At 41.0% G+C, this 18,965-nt stretch overlaps 1 pseudogene; it reads left to right on the top strand.

Annotated features, from left to right (window-relative positions):
- The first annotated feature begins 716 nt into the window (after nucleotides 1-716).
- Nucleotides 717-834, top strand: LOC126429726 (5S ribosomal RNA; annotated as a pseudogene).
- Nucleotides 835-18,965: the final 18,131 nt, after the last annotated feature.

Raw genomic sequence — 18,965 nt, 5'->3', positions numbered from 1 at the left:
GAGAGATCACCATACATCCTGTTTTAATGAGACGACAAGCCTTTGACCCCCACATTAGTGATTGGGTGTGGACGTCCAACATGGTACGCCTTCTCATGGTTACATTGCCATTCAACCACTTTCCATACAAACTCACAGCAGTGGCATGTGAACAGCAGACCAACTTCACCGTTTTCGAGATGTTCGTTCCTATGAGCGAGGCCATACCAATCTGCCCTTTGTTAGTGTCGCTTACGTCAACGGATTTCCCAAACTGAGGCCCATAACATCGCTAGAATAATGCTAATTTGTCTCTCCTCCGCATATATAACATCTTTTCCTCGTCACGTGTCCACAACGCCACCAGGCAGTACACAGCCTCGCACTGGGCAGTGGTTATAACGTTCGGCTCATCTGTGCATGTTCCATAATCTGGTGTTCTGTGGAAAGCCACACGTAACAGCACTCACATTATCTTACTGGTCACTATGTTCTGTCTGATCTCTGCACATCAGTATGAGAGCTACTGTCCCACTACGTTTTTCCCTAGCACCCTGTTGAATTTCTTAATGCTATGACCACAAAGGAAGTAGCGACTCGTCTTGCGTATGGGTGGGTGCACAAGGCATAAGGGAGACTCAGTGCTTACATCCTAGATGAGTGGCGTGGACTGCGTTGGTAAAGTGTCACACAGAACTATTTTGTGGAATTCGAGAAAAGTTTACTTCTTCCTTTGTGGCAACGGCCTTGCCGCAGTGGATACACCGGTTCCCATGAGATCACCAAAGTTAAGCGCTGTCGGACGTGGTCGGCACAAGGATGGGTGACCATCCAGACCGCCATGCGCTGTTGCCATTTTTCGGGGTGCACTCAGCCTCGTGATGCCAATTGAGGAGCTACTCGACCGAATAGTAGCGGCTTCAGTCAAGAATACCATCATAACGGCCGGGAGAGCGGTGTGCTGACCCCCAGCCCCTCATATCTCCATACTCCACTGAGGATGACACGGCGGTCGGATGGTCACGGTAGGCCACTCGTGGCCTGAAGGCGGAGTGCTTTTTTTTACTTCTTCCTTTACGAAGTGTGAGCATTGTTTTTTGATACCGATCTTTTCAGGTAAGGGGCTGAAAAGTTTTTGGAGAGTAAGTCATGTGTTTTATTACAATGAGGAAGAGAGGTAAGTGTGAAACTCGTGAAGTTCAGTGTCAACACGTCATATCATTAGAGCTGCGAAAAGGCTTATTAGCTTGTCTGGCGTCTTACGCCTTATACTTTTCATTAGTACCAAATGGACACCGAGGAAGGATCGCCACCAATATTATTACAGTGGTATCACCCATTTCAACGTAAATGACATGTTATGAAGGAAATTTAGAATCTGTGCATCCTCCGTCTTGTATCTCAATCCTCTCTAGGCAAGGGAGAAATGAGAAACACCTTAGTGAAGGTGAAGAAATTGCAAATACTCTGTAGAATAAATTTAATTTCTCACATTAGTAAAAACACACCTTTGTTTGCAATTCATTTGTCAATTAATTTAAATGTTGAAAATACATGCTACTAAATGTATGTTACATCATTTGTGTACAGTATTTGAACAAATCATAGTTCGCATGATATTCTTACAATATGGACTGTACTTTTTCAGTTTGTGTTAGACCGCCAATCCTTCACAGACTGCTGTGGAAATGATAAAGCATGTTCAACAGCCCATACGTTCCATTTAGCACCTGTGGAAGAAAGGAAATAACATTGCGATAATTGAGTTTTTATTTTTTCAATTGAAGGTTAAGTAAAAGGTTACCTTCATACGTTAATGAAAACTAAAGTAAATAAAACTATCGTAAATAAAACAGTTCTTAATACTTGTTATGATTGCCTCAGGTTTCTGCAAAAATTAGGTCATTAAAAGTTGGTCACATTACAGAAATAAAAGCAACAGAGTTCTCTTACGGTTATACAGCACATTCTCACACAATGATATAATTGGTTATCAAGTTCATCTATATCATATGTACTATTCCGCACTGAAACTTCACATGACACTAAAGTGCCGTCAGATAAAACTCATTACCTAAAATTAGAACTACTCCAATCAGCTCATCTTTATTTGTAGGAACACGCATTGCATTTTCGGTAACGGTCATTTGAACTCTACACATCAGCCTCTGGTTTTTGCTAGCCCAACATCAGCTGTGTTTGTAGAACAAGTTATGAAACTTGGTTTCTACCCATTTATGCAAATCACAAATTACTTTTATATTACTTTTGACCAAAAATGTTTCTTTTAAAAGTGTGAAAACGAAACACATCTTACAAAAAAATTACCCACCGCCAGGAACACGCAGCCCCGTAAAGCGGGTATCTAGGTTTGAAGTAAGCTTCAATTTTGAATGTGGGCTCGAAATGCGAAGTTATAAATTATTTATTCTATAGCTGCAGGTTATTAATATATTTGTGATGATTGTAAACGAAATAACGAAAAAGGCGTTGAAATAATTGATGTTAATGTGTGACTCTGCTTGCTAATAGATGATTTTGATTTCCGGAAACTTATTAGGTGAATATATGGCCAAGCTACCCTTCGCGTTTTAAGTGAATAACGCTTCCAGAAAGGCAGTGTACGCTGCATGAAATGACAACTATCTGAAATGGTGGATACGCGGGAAGTTCAGTGCAGTGACATATGTATTTCAGATGGCCATGACAAGGGTGATCTTCCCAACAACAGACTGTCTTTCCTGGGCCTCCTAAACTATTCATTGGACCACAACAGAATAGAAAAATGATGTTCATTTGATTAAGATTTCAGCACCTATGTCTTGATGTATGGGTGCCAGTCGTCCCACCATGCACGTTCTCTTTTGTAAGTGAGAAAGAACCGTAGGTAATTAGAGGCAGATACAAAATTTTTTACTAAGCCAGTAGGGTTATTGTAAGTTTATTGAAGGAGATCGCACACACTACAGGGATGTTATTTCCCGGCTGTTGGGAGATGCATCAGTACTGACCTGGAGCAGCGTCTGCTTAGACAGCTTGGTCGTCTTGCCCACTGTGATCTCGACCGGTCGCACTGACGACGTCATGCAGATCTGCAGGCTGCGTCTGAAGCGGATGTCGCACTCTGTCCAGCCACAGCTGAAAGCCGACTGCATCAGCTTCTCGCTCTGAAATACGGAAATTTGAGTGTTATGGAATGCAAGAGCTTCCATGCAAGACACAATACCTTCCTAATGAAATAAAAAGTTCTTTCTTAAAAGTGTACTTCGACATCTTCGTTTCAGTCGCACTCAACGAGTTGGTGTAGCAGGTAGACCAGAGTTTCCCAACATTTCTGAGACGATTACCCCTGAGTGCAATCAGAATTGGCTATTCTGCCGCCCCCCCCCCCCCTCCCAACCTTTCCAACTAAAAAGATGAAAGATGAAAGATATTTAGCTTTTGTAGCTGTTTTATTGAATCATAAACTGAGTCAACGAGAAAACGGGTACTGATTATTTGTAGCAACCTTCTGTTATTAATAACGAAACAATTCTCAGTGGGTCTTGGATGCTATCTACAACTGCATCCAAGAAAAGAAAGCTAACTATCCACATTGAGGGCAGACACTTGTTACAGAACGTGATTCCTCTGCACCACTCCTCCTTCTACCAACTTTCGTATCAATCACACCGTCCACCCCATTTAAAATCAGTCAAGTTAAAATGTGTCACCGTACTCAGTAAATCGTTTGATTTCTACTGGAGTCCTTGTTTTTGAAAGGGCAGAAATTGGAAGACTTTAGGCTACCAATCTTTTGTTTGTCCTGATGTTTCCCAATAATAATAATAATAACACTGTGTAGGCCCTACAGTAATTCAGTAGCCTTAATAGTATGGTAGATGCTTACCGTTGTGTTATACAGTCATTTTATTCGTTTACTGTTGCAATGTGAATAACAAGGCAATTCCTGTTCTGTTCCATAAAATACCTTCATCTGTGGTCATCAGTTTTTTCGTAACGATTCTCAAGCAGTCATTGTTGCTTTGTGGAGTCTCATTCCAAAAGCATATATTGTTGCCATTTCCGATTTCATACCACAACGTATAGGCTTTTATTATTATTGTTGTTGTTATTATTATTATTACTGAGAACACGAATCTTATGTGATGTCGTATGAGACACCGTATTATAGAACATTACTGAAAACCAATGAGATGCACATGTATACATACTTGTATATCATTCGGCATACTCACAGTCCAAGAGAAAAGAGTGTCGATGAGGAAACTGCGCAGAGTCTATAAAATTATTCCTCCAGTAAACAAATCCAAACCAAATCATATGTTTCACTGATCTAAAACTTAAACGTGTACGCAAGACGATCCGAAGAGATGTGCTAAAGTAAGGTGGAATTCCTAGCTTTATGACCAGCAGTAGACCAACATATTGGTTAGTGTGTCCGAAAAATTGAGGTACTGGGGTAAGGTTTAAGAACTGTTAACTCTAACCATTGCCTGGAACCTAAGGACTTATTCGGGATCGGAGGGTGGACGGGGATACAACATTACTGTTCATAATGTTCTGTCGATAGCGACGCTTTTTTTAAATGATTAATAGTTTACCAGTTTAATTAGCAAATATGGGAATAGTATTTTTTTTATCATGCTGACATTTTATTCTGTCCCTGCAAAACATACGTCCATTGATTAACGTCATGTCGCATATTTTGCAACACTGAAGGTTTAATACAAGAAAGAAGGTTTAAAAGATATTGAGCCTGTGTCTGGGATTCCCATTTGAACCTGACAGTTTTCAAAGGGTTTAATGTACTACACCGTTTTCTATTAAAAGTCAGTCTCGCCTTCTAAAGTGCGCAATTACTATGTAATGCAATCAAAAGAATATTTTACGCCATATTAAAATAGCCTGGAGATGTAAACTGGAATAATGATGCAGAGGTATGTTGTTGCGTATTATAAAGTTCTTGAAGTTTGCATGGCTAAATAGAGACAAACACTTTTCTTTTAATAGACCATACACTTCGTATGTTGAAAGATTTGTTTGTGCATGATATACTGGTATAAAAACATAATTCCAATGGTATTAACCAAATGAGGTAACATTGTTTCGGAAAGAAATGACTCAAAAATGATTTACATTTATTGAGTATTTTTTGTTACGATTTGTTGGGCAAGGAGCAACTGTTCCGGCCGGAGGAAAAATGCACCAATAAAAACTGAACATTACGTAGTACAGTTAACATATGGATTTAAACTTCTACACACATCCCAACTGAACAGCCATGCTAGGAGTGTGCGATGAAGACATCGTTGTTCGAAGGAGCTCTCAAAGAGCCCACACAGGAGCTAGGTGAGGTAGGTGCGCAGCACTTCGGCAGACGTGGATATGAGTAATTTTGTGCACACGCTAACTCCAAGAATAGAAGCAGTTTTGAGAGACGTATCGAAATTAGCCGTTTTGAGACATTTCTGTTGCTATCAATGTGGGAAACTGACCACTAGATGTCATGATAGGTGGACGCGTTAGTATAAAAGGACATGGGGAGTACTGTGTTGTCAACACAAAGGCATTGACAGCAGAATGGATCGCTCAGGAGAGCTCAGTGGCTTCGAACGTCGTTAGATGTCACTTGAGTATTAAATCCGTAAGGGACATTTTAACGCTCGTAAAGCTGCCGATGTAGATTGTTGCCGATGTGAGTGTGAAGCAGAAACGCGAAGAAACACTCAGATCTAACCCAATACCAGATAGACCTTTTGTAGTGACGTGCAGGGACCGTGCAGCATTGCGGTTTATGGTTGTAAACAATCTCATGACATCTGCGGAAGAAATCACTGGTGCGTTCTAAAGTGATACCAGCAATTCACCTAGTACAGTTACTATGCATAGGAACTTAAGAAGAATGGGGGTACAGTGGTCGAGCAATTTCTCATGTCACACATTTCTGTAGTCCGCCACAGCAGGTCCCAAGCCCGGTTGAGAAAGGAGGAAGGAGAGAAGTAACATCTTTTTTAAAAATCTCGGTTCACATGGCCCAGGTGATAATAAAACGTGTCGGTCCCTCTCAAGGGTACTGCAACGGTCGACAAGGTAACATGGGACCAGGTGTTCCCCACAATGACTCGAAGGCCAGAAGGAGCAACTCTTTCTGCTGGTATTTAATTAACAGAAAGTGAACGCGTCGTAGATGTCTTATGCTCTGGTTGGCGTTTTACCTAGGTGAAGGTAATCTGATTTACAATCCGGTCTTCCAGGGTGGGGTGTATTATGGCCTGGCTACCCATGCATATAAAAGAAACAACAACTAAGTCTCTAAGGAAATAGGCGACAAGGCAATGATGAAAAAAAACGAGTTGGTGTTAAAGGTATACACTCCTGGAAAATGAAATAAGAACACCGTGAATTCATTGTCCAGGAAGGGGAAACTTTATTGACACATTCCTGGGGTCAGATACATCACATGATCACACTGACAGAACCACAGGCACATAGACACAGGCAACAGAGCATGCACAATGTCAGCACTAGTACAGTGTATATCCACCTTTCGCAGCAATGCAGGCTGCTATTCTCCCATGGAGACGATCGTAGAGATGCTGGATGTAGTCCTGTGGAACGGCTTGCCATGCCATTTCCACGTGGCACCTCAGTTGGACCAGCGCTCGTGCTGGACGTGCAGACCGCGTGGGACGACGCCTCATCCAGTACCAAACATGCTCAATGGGGGACAGATCCGGAGATCTTGCTGGCCAGGGTAGTTGACTTACACCTTCTAGAGCACGTTGGGTGGCACGGGATACATGCGAACGTGCATTGTCCTGTTGGAACACCAAGTTCCCTTGCCGGTCTAGGAATGGTAGAACGATGGGTTCGATGACGGTTTGGATGTACCGTGCACTATTCAGTGTCCCCTCGACGATCACCAGTGGTGTACGGCCAGTTTAGGAGATCGCTCCCCACACCATGATGCCGGGTGTTGGCCCTGTGTGCCTCGGTCGTATGCAGTCCTGATTGTGGCGCTCACCTGCACGGCGCCAAACACGCATACGACCATCATTGGCACCAAGGCAGAAGCGACTCTCATCGCTGAAGACGACACGTCTCCATTCGTCCCTCCATTCACGCCTGTCGCGACACCACTGGAGGCAGGCTGCACGATGTTGGGGCGTGAGCGGAAGACAGCCTAACGGTGTGCGGGACCGTAGCCCAGCTTCATGGAGACGGTTGCGAATGGTCCTCGCCGATACCCCAGGAGCAACAGTGTCCCTAATTTGCTGGGAAGTGGCGGTGCGGTCCCCTACGGCACTGCATAGGATCCTACGGTCTTGGCGTGCATCCGTGCGTCGCTGCGGTCCGGTCCCAGGTCGACGGGCACGTGCACCTTCCGCCGACCACTGGCGACAACATCGATGTACTGTGGAGACCTCACGCCCCACGTGTTGAGCAATTCGGCGGTACGTCCACCCGGCCTCCCGCATGCCCACTATACGCCCTCGCTCAAAGTCCGTCAACTGCACATACGGTTCACGTCCACGCTGTCACGGCATGCTACCAGTGTTAAAGACTGCGATGGAGCTCCGTATGCCACGGCAAACTGGCTGACACTGACGGCGGCGGTGCACAAATGCTGCGCAGCTAGCGCCATTCGACGGCCAACACCGCGGTTCCTGGTGTGTCCGCTGTGCCGTGCGTGTGATCATTGCTTGTACAGCCCTCTCGCAGTGTCGGGAGCAAGTATGGTGGGTCTGACACACCGGTGTCAATGTGTTCTTTTTTCCATTTCCAGGAGTGTATTATCTTTAGGTACATGGAACGTACGAGAATATTTTATTACAAGGGAGTTAGAGTTTACAGAAAATTTTAAACAAAGAAATAGGAACATTGCTGAAATAACAGAAACAAGGAAGAAAGTGGGAGGAACAAAAACTTTAAACAGTTACAGATTAATTTACAGTGAACTTCAAAAACGAAATAAGCAGTGAGTGGAATAGCGTTCTTATAGATAAAAAATGAAAAGAAATTTAGATTGGTATGACTACATAAATTACAGGATAGTAACTGCTAAACTCAGAATTCATTCAGGACATTTATGTGTTGTAGGCGTATACGCAGCTGATGAGATAAAAATTCGAAGATTCTGAAACATTTTATGAAGAGCTCCAAAAACAAGTAAATAAATATAATAAAATTGAAATACGTTAATAGCAAGAGGATTAAATGCAAGAACTGGAAAGTTAGCAATAGTAGGTGCAGTAGGTTCATTGGGGGAAATTACTTTAAATCTAAATGACAAGCTGTTAAGAGATTTTGCTACATTTAATCACCTGAAAATTACACTTACTTTCTTCAGAAAGGAAGACATAAACAAATACAACTGGAATGCAAGAGAATCATGCTCAGTAACTGACTGTGTAATAGATAATAGAAAATAAGTGCACGAATTCGAGATATTCATGTATTTAGGGGTAATGATGTCGGTTCTGCTCGCTTCCTAGTCCCTTCGAAAATTGAAATAGGGGCAACATGGAAAACAATAAAATGTTGAAATACTAAGTTCATCCTCTACAGGAAGAAGGCGTAACGAACTTACACCAACAAAACCTCTCACAGGAATTGCAAATGGTTGAAACTAAAAGCATTACTGAAGAAGAATGGAAAAGATTAAAATCAGCAATGCTGAAAATATCTAATGAGCTAAGAAAAAGTAAAGTATCAGACCAGTAAAGGGGCCTGAAAATACAGAAGACAGCAACTCCTAACAATGTTTTTAAAAAAAGCAGAGTGCGCAAAATGCTCATTTACTAACATGAACAAATGAAGCCAGGGAAATACGTAATCAAAAAGTAAATAAAACAAAGAATTTCATAAAACAGTGCTACAGTGAATCCTGGGGAAGATTCATTGCTAATTTGATACATAACATTCACAGAAGACAGAGTTTAGCTTTTAAACTTATGAAATAAGTGAATAAGTGGAGAAAGATACTGCAGACATTAATATATTAACAGAAAATTAATGGATACACCATTACAGAAATTTGTTGTATGATGGAGATAGTATAGAAAGTTAGTGTGAAAAAACTGACAATAACTCTGTCGTTGAAGTACATATAAAAGAATTAAAAGCGACCTTAGATGTACCAAAAAATAAAAAATCTGCTGGCCCATATAGCATTAGTGCTGAATTAATGTAATATGGAGAATCCATTTTAGAATTTGGTTTTCTCCGTTTTTCAAATATGTACTGGAAGAACTGTTCTGAACCTGAAGATCTGAACTCAACTATAAATATTTCTCTATTTAAAATAGTCAGTAGGAAAGACAGGAAATTATCTAAGAACAAATCTACTAAATCCAAGATATTAAATTTATGTGAAAATTTTTAGTCAAAGATTACAAACTATTACTGATACAATAATCTCAGAAGAACAACCAGGCTTCAGAAACGGATGTTTGTGTAATGATAATATACAGATAGTAACAGAAATTATTGAAAAACACCAGAAATATAGCTGAGAAATGCATTTGCATTTATTCAGCATAAAAAGGCTTTCATAAGATACAGATACACTTTGTCGAAAATACTGAAAATAAAAGGTTTCCTTGTTAACACCATAAAGAGTCTATGTAGAAATACAAAAATTGTTATAAGTACATGTTTGTAAATGCCAGATGACATTTTAATCAATCAAAGCAATCGACAAGCATGCAGTCTATCACCTACTTTATTTAATTTGTATATTGACGACCTAGATATGATGGAATACAGTTAGACATTACAACATAATTGATGACAAGATAATTACACAAGAAATACAAAATGCTTTACAAAGAGCGGTATATAGATTGAGCCAAACCGCAATATACACTCCTGGAAATGGAAAAAAGAACACATTGACACCGGTGTGTCAGACCCACCATACTTGCTCCGGACACTGCGAGAGGGCTGTACAAGCAATGATCACACGCACGGCACAGCGGACACACCAGGAACCGCGGTGTTGGCCGTCGAATGGCGCTAGCTGCGCAGCATTTGTGCACCGCCGCCGTCAGTGTCAGCCAGTTTGCCGTGGCATACGGAGCTCCATCGCAGTCTTTAACACTGGTAGCATGCCGTGACAGCGTGGACGTGAACCGTATGTGCAGTTGACGGACTCTGAGCGAGGGCGTATAGTGGGCATGCGGGAGGCCGGGTGGACGTACCGCCGAATTGCTCAACACGTGGGGCGTGAGGTCTCCACAGTACATCGATGTTGTCGCCAGTTGTTGGCGGAAGGTGCACGTGCCCGTCGACCTGGGACCGGACCGCAGCGACGCAGGGATGCACGCCAAGACCGTAGGATCCTATGCAGTGCCGTAGGGGACCGCACCGCCACTTCCCAGCAAATTAGGGACACTGTTGCTCCTGGGGTATCGGCGAGGACCATTCGCAACCGTCTCCATGAAGCTGGGCTACGGTTCTGCACACCGTTAGGCCATCTTCCGCTCACGCCCCAACATCGTGCAGCCCGCCTCCAGTGGTGTCGCGACAGGCGTGAATGGAGGGACGAATGGAGACGTGTCGTCTTCAGCGATGAGAGTCGCTTCTGCCTTGATGCCAATGATGGTCGTATGCGTGTTTGGCGCCGTGCAGGTGAGCGCCACAATCAGGACTGCATACGACCGAGGCACACAGGGCCAACACCCGGCATCATGGTGTGGGGAGCGATCTCCTAAACTGGCCGTACACCACTGGTGATCGTCGAGGGGACACTGAATAGTGCACGGTACATCCAAACCATCATCGAACCCATCGTTCTACCATTCCTAGACCGGCAAGGGAACTTGCTGTTCCAACAGGACAATGCATGTCCGCATGCATCCCGTGCCACCCAACGTGCTCTAGAAGGTGTAAGTCAACTACCCTGGCCAGCAAGATCTCCGGATCTGTCCCCCATTGAGCATGTTTGGGACTGGATGAAGTGTCGTCTCACGCGGTCTGCACGTCCAGCACGAATGCTGGTCCAACTGAGGCGCCAGGTGGAAATGGCATGGCAAGCCGTTCCACAGGACTACATCCAGCATCTCTACGATCGTCTCCATGGGAGAATAGCAGCCTGCATTGCTGCGAAAGGTGGATATACACTGTACTAGTGCCGACATTGTGCATGCTCTGTTGGCTGTGTCTATGTGCCTGTGGTTCTGTCAGTGTGATCATGTGATGTATCTGACCCCAGGAATGTGTCAATAAAGTTTCCCCTTCCTGGGACAATGAATTCACGGTGTTCTTATTTCAATTTCCAGGAGTGTATTAAAACATAACTAATTTGTAAGTAGACAATGACAATGCGTTTCAAAGGAATGAATCCAGTCAGATCGAAGACAATAATAAACGAGAAAATTTTAGAACAAGAATCCCATTGCTGGTACCTGGGATGTGATATTAGTTTTAACTGTGAAAACTACAATGAGATGAAGGTTTTTGAATATCAGACCATTTCCAGAACAATTGGAAGAACTTTGGGACGAAAAACATGAAAATAATTACAAAGGAAATTCTATAGAGCTATGGCTGTACCTGGTCTTGTATATGCTTCCGAATCATGGACGGTAACAAAACAGGAAAATCGCGTATTTAGGCAGCAGAGATGAAGTTGATGAAACATTTAAGAGGCTGTAACAAAATCGATGAAATGAGAAATGAAACAAATAGTATAGTTTTAAAAATCTTTGCAGTTTAGGACAAGATAGAAGAGAACGTAATAAAGTAGAATGATCATAATGATAGCATGACAGATTACAGACTGCCAAAGACGATAATGTATTATCGGCCCATTGGAAGGAGAGGACCTGGTAGGCCTCATAAGAGACTGATAGAGGATGCTAGAGACAGGAACAGGTGACTACAACACCTTGTTCTTGGAAGGAGATGATGATGGTTTATGTAGTCAGTGCTGAGCACCGCTCGAGACGACCTAAAGAACGACGCCACTGGACAGTCGACAAATGGAAATGAGTGACCTGAATGATAAAACACGCTATATTCTGTGACAATCTGATGGGAGGCTTTGGGATTGGCGAATGCCTTTGAATGTTACATACCAGCACGTGTAACGCCAGCAATGAAGTACAAAACAGGTAGTGGTATGGTCGAGGAGTTTTGACGGTTAGGGTGGGGTCCCCTTAATGAGCTTAAGAAAATACTAAATGCGGAAGGCTATGAACACATTTTATAGTATTGCCTACTGCGTAGGTCGAGAAACACTTCGGAGCATGAATACTTCCTGTCATAATGTAGCATCTGTGTGGCAATGGTTTGTGGACAATAACATTCCTAAAATGGACTGCGCGTCCAGAGTTCGGCCCTGAAGCCAGCGGAACATCTTTGGTATGATTTATCATTTCGACTTCACTCCATACCCCAGCATCCTACATGACTAGCTTCCCTGGTTTCGGCTCTTGCGGAAGAATAGGCTGCCATTACTCCAGAGACGTTCTGGAACCTCATTGTAAGCGCCCCCAGTACAGTTCAAGCCTTCATAAGGGCCAAGGATGGACTCACGCCATATTAATGCACACGATTAGGTGGACAGATACTTTAAATGAAATAAGGCAGGTACTCAAGAACAAATTCATCTCTGTGAGGTCATCAGTATGATCAAAATAATTTTCATTAAATTTGTAGAATTATTTATAAAACTACAGAGATGAGTCGTGCATTAAGAAGTGCTGTGCTAGAAGTACGGGAGTGCAATTTGTTATTTTGACGGCTTGTACTGTAGGATCTACACCTAAATTGGAATGAAATATAGAAAATAATCAGAATATAGGTAAGAGTCGAGAAGAAAATATTTCTATAGTAATTTTGAGGTCTGTAGATGAAATGTTTGGATACAGAAAGAACTGTTGACATTACAAAAGTTTTGTTTACGTAGTAAAATATCATAAGACAACCAAAGTAATGAAGACATAAATCTTAGTCTTGCACAGAGAAAGAAAAGTTTCTTCAGCAAAAGGCAACGTTTATGTGGTAGTGAAGTCCTATCTTGGAAGGAATATAATAAATTATCACTTTGGATCATATTGTAATTTCAAAGTGAATCAGAGAGAAGCCGAAGGTTCGAGATGTAGTCGGATGTATTTGAATGCCCTAGTCACATGAAACACGTAGAACTAATGAAACATCGCAAATGTGCATCGTGCCGGGAAGCCAGCCGACTATACACAGAGCTATTCCATTTGACGAGTGTGAACTCGCCTCACTCACTACCTCGCAGACATAATGTGACGCCCTCTTTCGTTTCTAAATTCCACAGAAGACCTGCTGGGACTGAGGATATTGCGGAGCTCCTGGCTTTAGCGTTGAAAATGGGTTGCACCCTTCTGCTTCAAAACAGCGATTAACTCTCCAGATGGAAAAAAGCTTTGAAACCGTAATAATCACTGAAGGATGAATTCATCGGTGTGTGATTCGAATATGTATCACGTAAGTGTGCTATCACCCCCAGAGGACCACTCGTTGCTGATCGACTGCCATGTTATTTTCTCCCCAGAGCCATCGGTATGGAAGGAGGTGGCACGACCAAACTGCTCTCTCAGATTTTGTGAGTTTTTCACAGGTTTTAGCCGCTATCTCTCATTCAAGTAGCATCTCTGTTGACCTTACGAGCGTGAGTGCACCGTTCCATCAATGAGAAGTCCTTAGCAGTACTGGGTGTTGAACGCTGGTCCGTCGCACGGCAGACATTGGTGCTTACCGATCAGCTACGGAGGTGGACACTGTCACATCTCAGTCTGACTGTGGAGCTTCATTTGTAGCCTAATGTGTAAAAAGTTACAAATTATTTGAGAGACTAGAATTTGAGTACTGTTAAATTGTAGTATGTCAAGGGTCTTGTTTCAGAGAATTCATAGTTGAATCCCAGTAACTGGAGACATTGGCAGGAGGAAAATTTCAATCTAGGTGTAAGTCGCGCTTACCGGAAGCAAAAGTGACTGGCAAAAATGACAGATAGCAGTTATAGTCTCTGTCTGAAATACGTTCAGCCGTTACTTCCGCTCTGGATTTATTATTATAGGGAATCTTATAATTACATCTCTTAGCTAACATAAATTATTATTACTCGTAGACCCTAAAACTGATAAGAACTCCTGATGGCTAGTTTAGTTTCGCATTCTATATCATTTCCTTGCGCAGATGTGACAGCATACGAATTCCTGAAATATCTTAATTTTTATGGATACTTCGGACTTTTTTCACACATAATATGAAATGAAAGCAGCACGAGCTACGATAGTAACAAGGTAATACTTCGCCACCGTTGACAGTAATACACCTACCTTATCGGTCAAGACCTGGCCAAATATGCAGTACATTCCAGTTTCGTAGAGGACGGGAGGTATTGTCATAAGCGCTTTCAGTGCTTTTGAAACGTTTCCGTCCCTCTGTAATAGCTGTCAATACGACAAACATTACAGTGTTAGCAAATTTATAGTAACTTATTACCCTTTGGGGGTAATAAAAAAAACATATACACACATAATGGGTTCTCTACTAAGCAGTACACAGTTGTATACGTAAGGCTATGGAGCTATAAACTGCAATAAAAATAAACCTAAAAAAAGATAGAAATGTGGTAAATCATGTTAATAAAATGGTGTCGCTTTCAGTCTTTTTCTTTTTTCAGAAAAAGAGGCACAACCTACTAATTTGTACCGGTGAAGCGTTGCAACACCAACGACAAATATATCAGGTGATGAAAATTTGAAGAGGAACTTCTTGAACTATTAAAACAACATAGTTTAGCCACATTTGCTCTTCAAGTAAATGAAAATCATCCGGAAAGATACAGTTCAGTAAGTTAACCCTCTTTTTGTAATTTCAATCAGTAGAGTCTTATAGTGTAGTAACTCATATTTAAGAAAGAAAACTATCATGATCATAAGACATGCTATAAGATTCATCTACTACCAGGGTTTAGACAACTACTTAAGAAGTGTAAATGGAGCATAGTGGCATATGAATAATTTCTTGTAGATAAGCAATTACAATCGAAGAGGGCAATAATGCACGTAATTATTACACCAAATTAAAAACACCATCATTTCACACTGAGATTGAGTTTGCCCAAAAGGATATGCACTATGGTGTAATGAAAATTTTTGTCCACCTACCCAATTGTGTAACTGTCTGACAGAAAACAAACTGAACCGGTTTCTCGTTTGACACCACCTTTTGTTCAGAATAAGAATTTCTATTTATGTAACATCTCAAATCTGATGAGTTCGAGCTAAGACGCCAGTTCCGGGAAGAGCAGGTATGCTGGCGCCAGATTGATTGACGATGAGGGTTGATGTGCTGACCAGTCTGGGTGCAGTTTTTAGGCTGTTCCTCACGTCCCACCAGGTGAACACTGGGCTGGTGCCCTGGTCCCCCCTGAGTTGCACAATTCGCAAACATTTAAAAAAATTTCGCTCACTTTCACAGGAATAACATTAAACGTAGATGTACGGCGTACACATATTTCGTCCCAGGGGGAAGGGGGAGGATGGGGCAGGGGTACAGGAGAGGTGTGAGGCCACTCCTTGGATTAACCATGACAAATTTGTCTAGTAACCATGCCAACCAGCGTCGATGGGGGTCGAAGGAACAAAAAAAAAATGTCAATGATGATTACTAATTTAGACCTGAAAAAGCTTGTAAATAGTCAGAATGTAGCCACATTCAATATGAATATGTAATATGAACGTAAAGTGACATACTTGTCATCATTCTGAGTAAAAATGCGTGAAATATGAGGATAATTAACTATCAATAAAACATCATCAACTTGGCCTCGTATTATGTGGAGAAGAAAGCACATCTGCAAGACATCTGCTCCAGAAACCGAGCAAGTACAAACAAATGGAGCACTCGAAATTTTAAAAGCTACAAATTCAGAAGCCCATAATTGCGTACTCTTGCTAGCGTGATTGTCCTTAAAATATGAGGTAAAGGTTTTCATGGCTTAGTTTTAGTTTAGTTTCATGATCTAATGTTCCATAGATCATTTTCACGATTATTTTATCGATATGATATGGAAAAAGTCAGATTACAAGATATATATACACACACATGAATAGTGCCAATTACAGATATTTTTAGTTCTACACATGCAACTACGTTGAGAGGTACATTCTTTTTTACCAATTCTGAAACAGAAATTCGTCCATGGAATGGAAGGATTTGTCCAAAAGAAATGATTTTGAGCTAGACTTAAAACTTGATCTGCTACCTGCCAGACACTTTATGTTGTTGGGAAAATGATCAAAGACTTTTGTTGCTGAATAATGTACTCCTTTTTGAGCAACTGACAGCTTCAATAACTGATAGGAAAGGTCATTTTTCCCTCTAGTGTTGTAGGTATGAACATCACTGTTCTTCGCAACTTGAGAAGGATTATTTATAACGAATTTCTTTAGCGAATATATATACTCTGATGGTGCAGTTAAAATACCTAATTCCTTGAACAGGTGCCTACATGACGTCCTTGGGTGACCACCACTAATTATTCTCACTGCTCTCTTTTGTGCAATCAATACTTTATGTCTAAGTGGTGAATTACCCCAGAAAACTATTCCATAAGACATTATTGAGTGAAAATATGCAAAGTACGTTAGGGGGCTGATCTGTTCATTACCAAAACTTGCGATTATATGAAGAGCGAAAGAAGCTAAGTAATATGCTTCTTCCAGTTCAAGTAGTCATCAATGTGTACACCCAAAAATTTGTAGAAATCTACCCTGTTAACTGAGACCTGTTCATATGCTACATATATTATTGGTGTCACTCTATTCGGTGTAGAGAACTGGATATAGTGAGTTTTTTCAAAATTAAGCAAGAGTCAATTTTCTGAGAATCACTTAATAATTCTTTGAAAGACATCCTTAACAATATCTTCAGCTGCTTTTTCTGGAACGGAATTTATTATAACACTCTTGTCATCAGCAAAAAGTACTAGTTAGGATATTCACACGAATAAGGAACAGCAGAAGACCCAAAATTGAATCCTGTGGGGCTCCCTTTATGATAACTCCCCATTCACTAGAATTTACCACCCTTCCAACATTATTTGTGTTATTCAGCACCACCTTTTGTTTTCTGTTCGTTAAGTGTGATTCAAACCAGCTTGGTGTATAGCCTTCAATTCCATAAAACCTGAGTTTTTCTAAGAGTGTGACATGATCAACACAGTCAAATGCCTTGGAAAGGTCACAAAAAATACCAACTGGTGATAATTTGTTACTTAGGTCTTGTACTATTTGATGGGTAATTGTGTAGATAGCGTTCTCAGTAGAGTAACCCTTCTCGAATCCGAATTGTGACATGCTGAGTAAATTATTTTCACTTAAATGTGAGACTACACTTGAATACATAACTTATTCGAATATTTTAGAGAATGAAGTCAGCAATGAGACTGGTCTGCAATTATTCAAGTCACTCTTGTCCCCTTTCTTATGAAGACGTTTGACAATTGCATGTTTCAATCTGTTTGGAAAAATTCCCTGTGCCAGTGAAGCATTACATATATCACTAAGGACTCCATTTATTAAATTAGAACAACACTTCAGAATTCGGTTAGAAACTCCATAAACATCACATGAGCTCTTATTTTTCAGTACAATTCCCTTAATTTCAGTGGGGGATGTTGATGCTATTTCTAAAGGCCTAAAGTCCTGGGGAATGACATTAACATATTTTTGGCTTCTTCAACTGAACCCTTTAATCATATTATTGTTGCTATATCCAGCAAGTGATTGTTAAAAATACTTGCAACTTTTGAATTATCACTCACAACATCATTTTTCACATCATCATTTAGCTTTATTGCTGTAGTATGCTGTGCACTGTCAGGCTGCCCTGTCTCCCATTTCACGATAATCCATATAGTTTTAATCTTACTATCAGCATTACTAATTTCAGTCATAACACACAAGCTTCTTGACTTCTTAATAACTTTCCTTGGAATATTGCAGTATCTTTAGTAATAAGCAAGTAACGTCATGTCTTGACTTATTCTGGCCTGTCCATATATTTCTCTCTTCCTCTTACACGATATCTTAATTCCCTTAGTAATCCATGACTGACTTGACTTTGTAATGGCTTCTTTGGATAACGTTTCAGGAAAGCAACTCTCTAATACTGAGACAAATTTATGGTGGAATAAATTGAATTTGGCATCAGCATCATTTTCTGTGTATACTTCATCCCATTCCACCTCTTCTCGGCTGCTCTTAAAACTCTGTACCCTGTTGGCATCAATAAGCCTCCCAGCCTTGTATGAACCTGCCTGAAGCCTATGAGGTGCTATATGTGTTATTTCCATTAACTGTGCAACATGATCAGATAACCCATTAACAACTGGGTACATGTTAATGGTTTCTGCCTCAACACTGTCTATGAAAATGTTATCAATAAGTGACCTACTATCCTGCTGCACATGAGTTGGAAAATTTACAACGGATACTAGATTGAAACAACCGAACAAAGATTCTAGCTGATTTTTCCTATCTGTGTCTTTTAAGAAATCTACGTTAAAATCACCACAAACCACCAACTGCTTCTTTTTGTCAGACAGATATCTCAATAAAGCCTCTAGATTTTTCATGAATAGCTGAGTTACCTTGAGGGGACCTGTAGATTCTTACAATTACTGTGGAAGCGTATTGCGGTAGCAACTCACAAGCACATGCTTCAAGGATCTGATCTACACAGAAACTATTTGTTTAAATATTTTTGACTTTGTGTCCAATTTTTATATAAGTAGCAACTTCTCTTTTTTCCATGTTCACTCTACATTAATAAGATGCAAATCTGTAATCCCTTAAATTTAACTTTTCTATCGCTGCGGTTACCTGGTGTTCAGAGAGAGACGAAACATCTATACCCTCAGAATTTAATCCATTTTCTAGGAATACAAGAAGCTTATCTGTCTTATTTTTCAGTCCTCTAATGTTCTGGTGAAA

Source organism: Schistocerca serialis, chromosome 1 (assembly GCF_023864345.2).
Source record: "Schistocerca serialis cubense isolate TAMUIC-IGC-003099 chromosome 1, iqSchSeri2.2, whole genome shotgun sequence".
NCBI classification, from domain to species: Eukaryota; Metazoa; Arthropoda; class Insecta; order Orthoptera; family Acrididae; genus Schistocerca; species Schistocerca serialis.
This window is presented reverse-complemented; position numbering and strand designations above follow the sequence as displayed.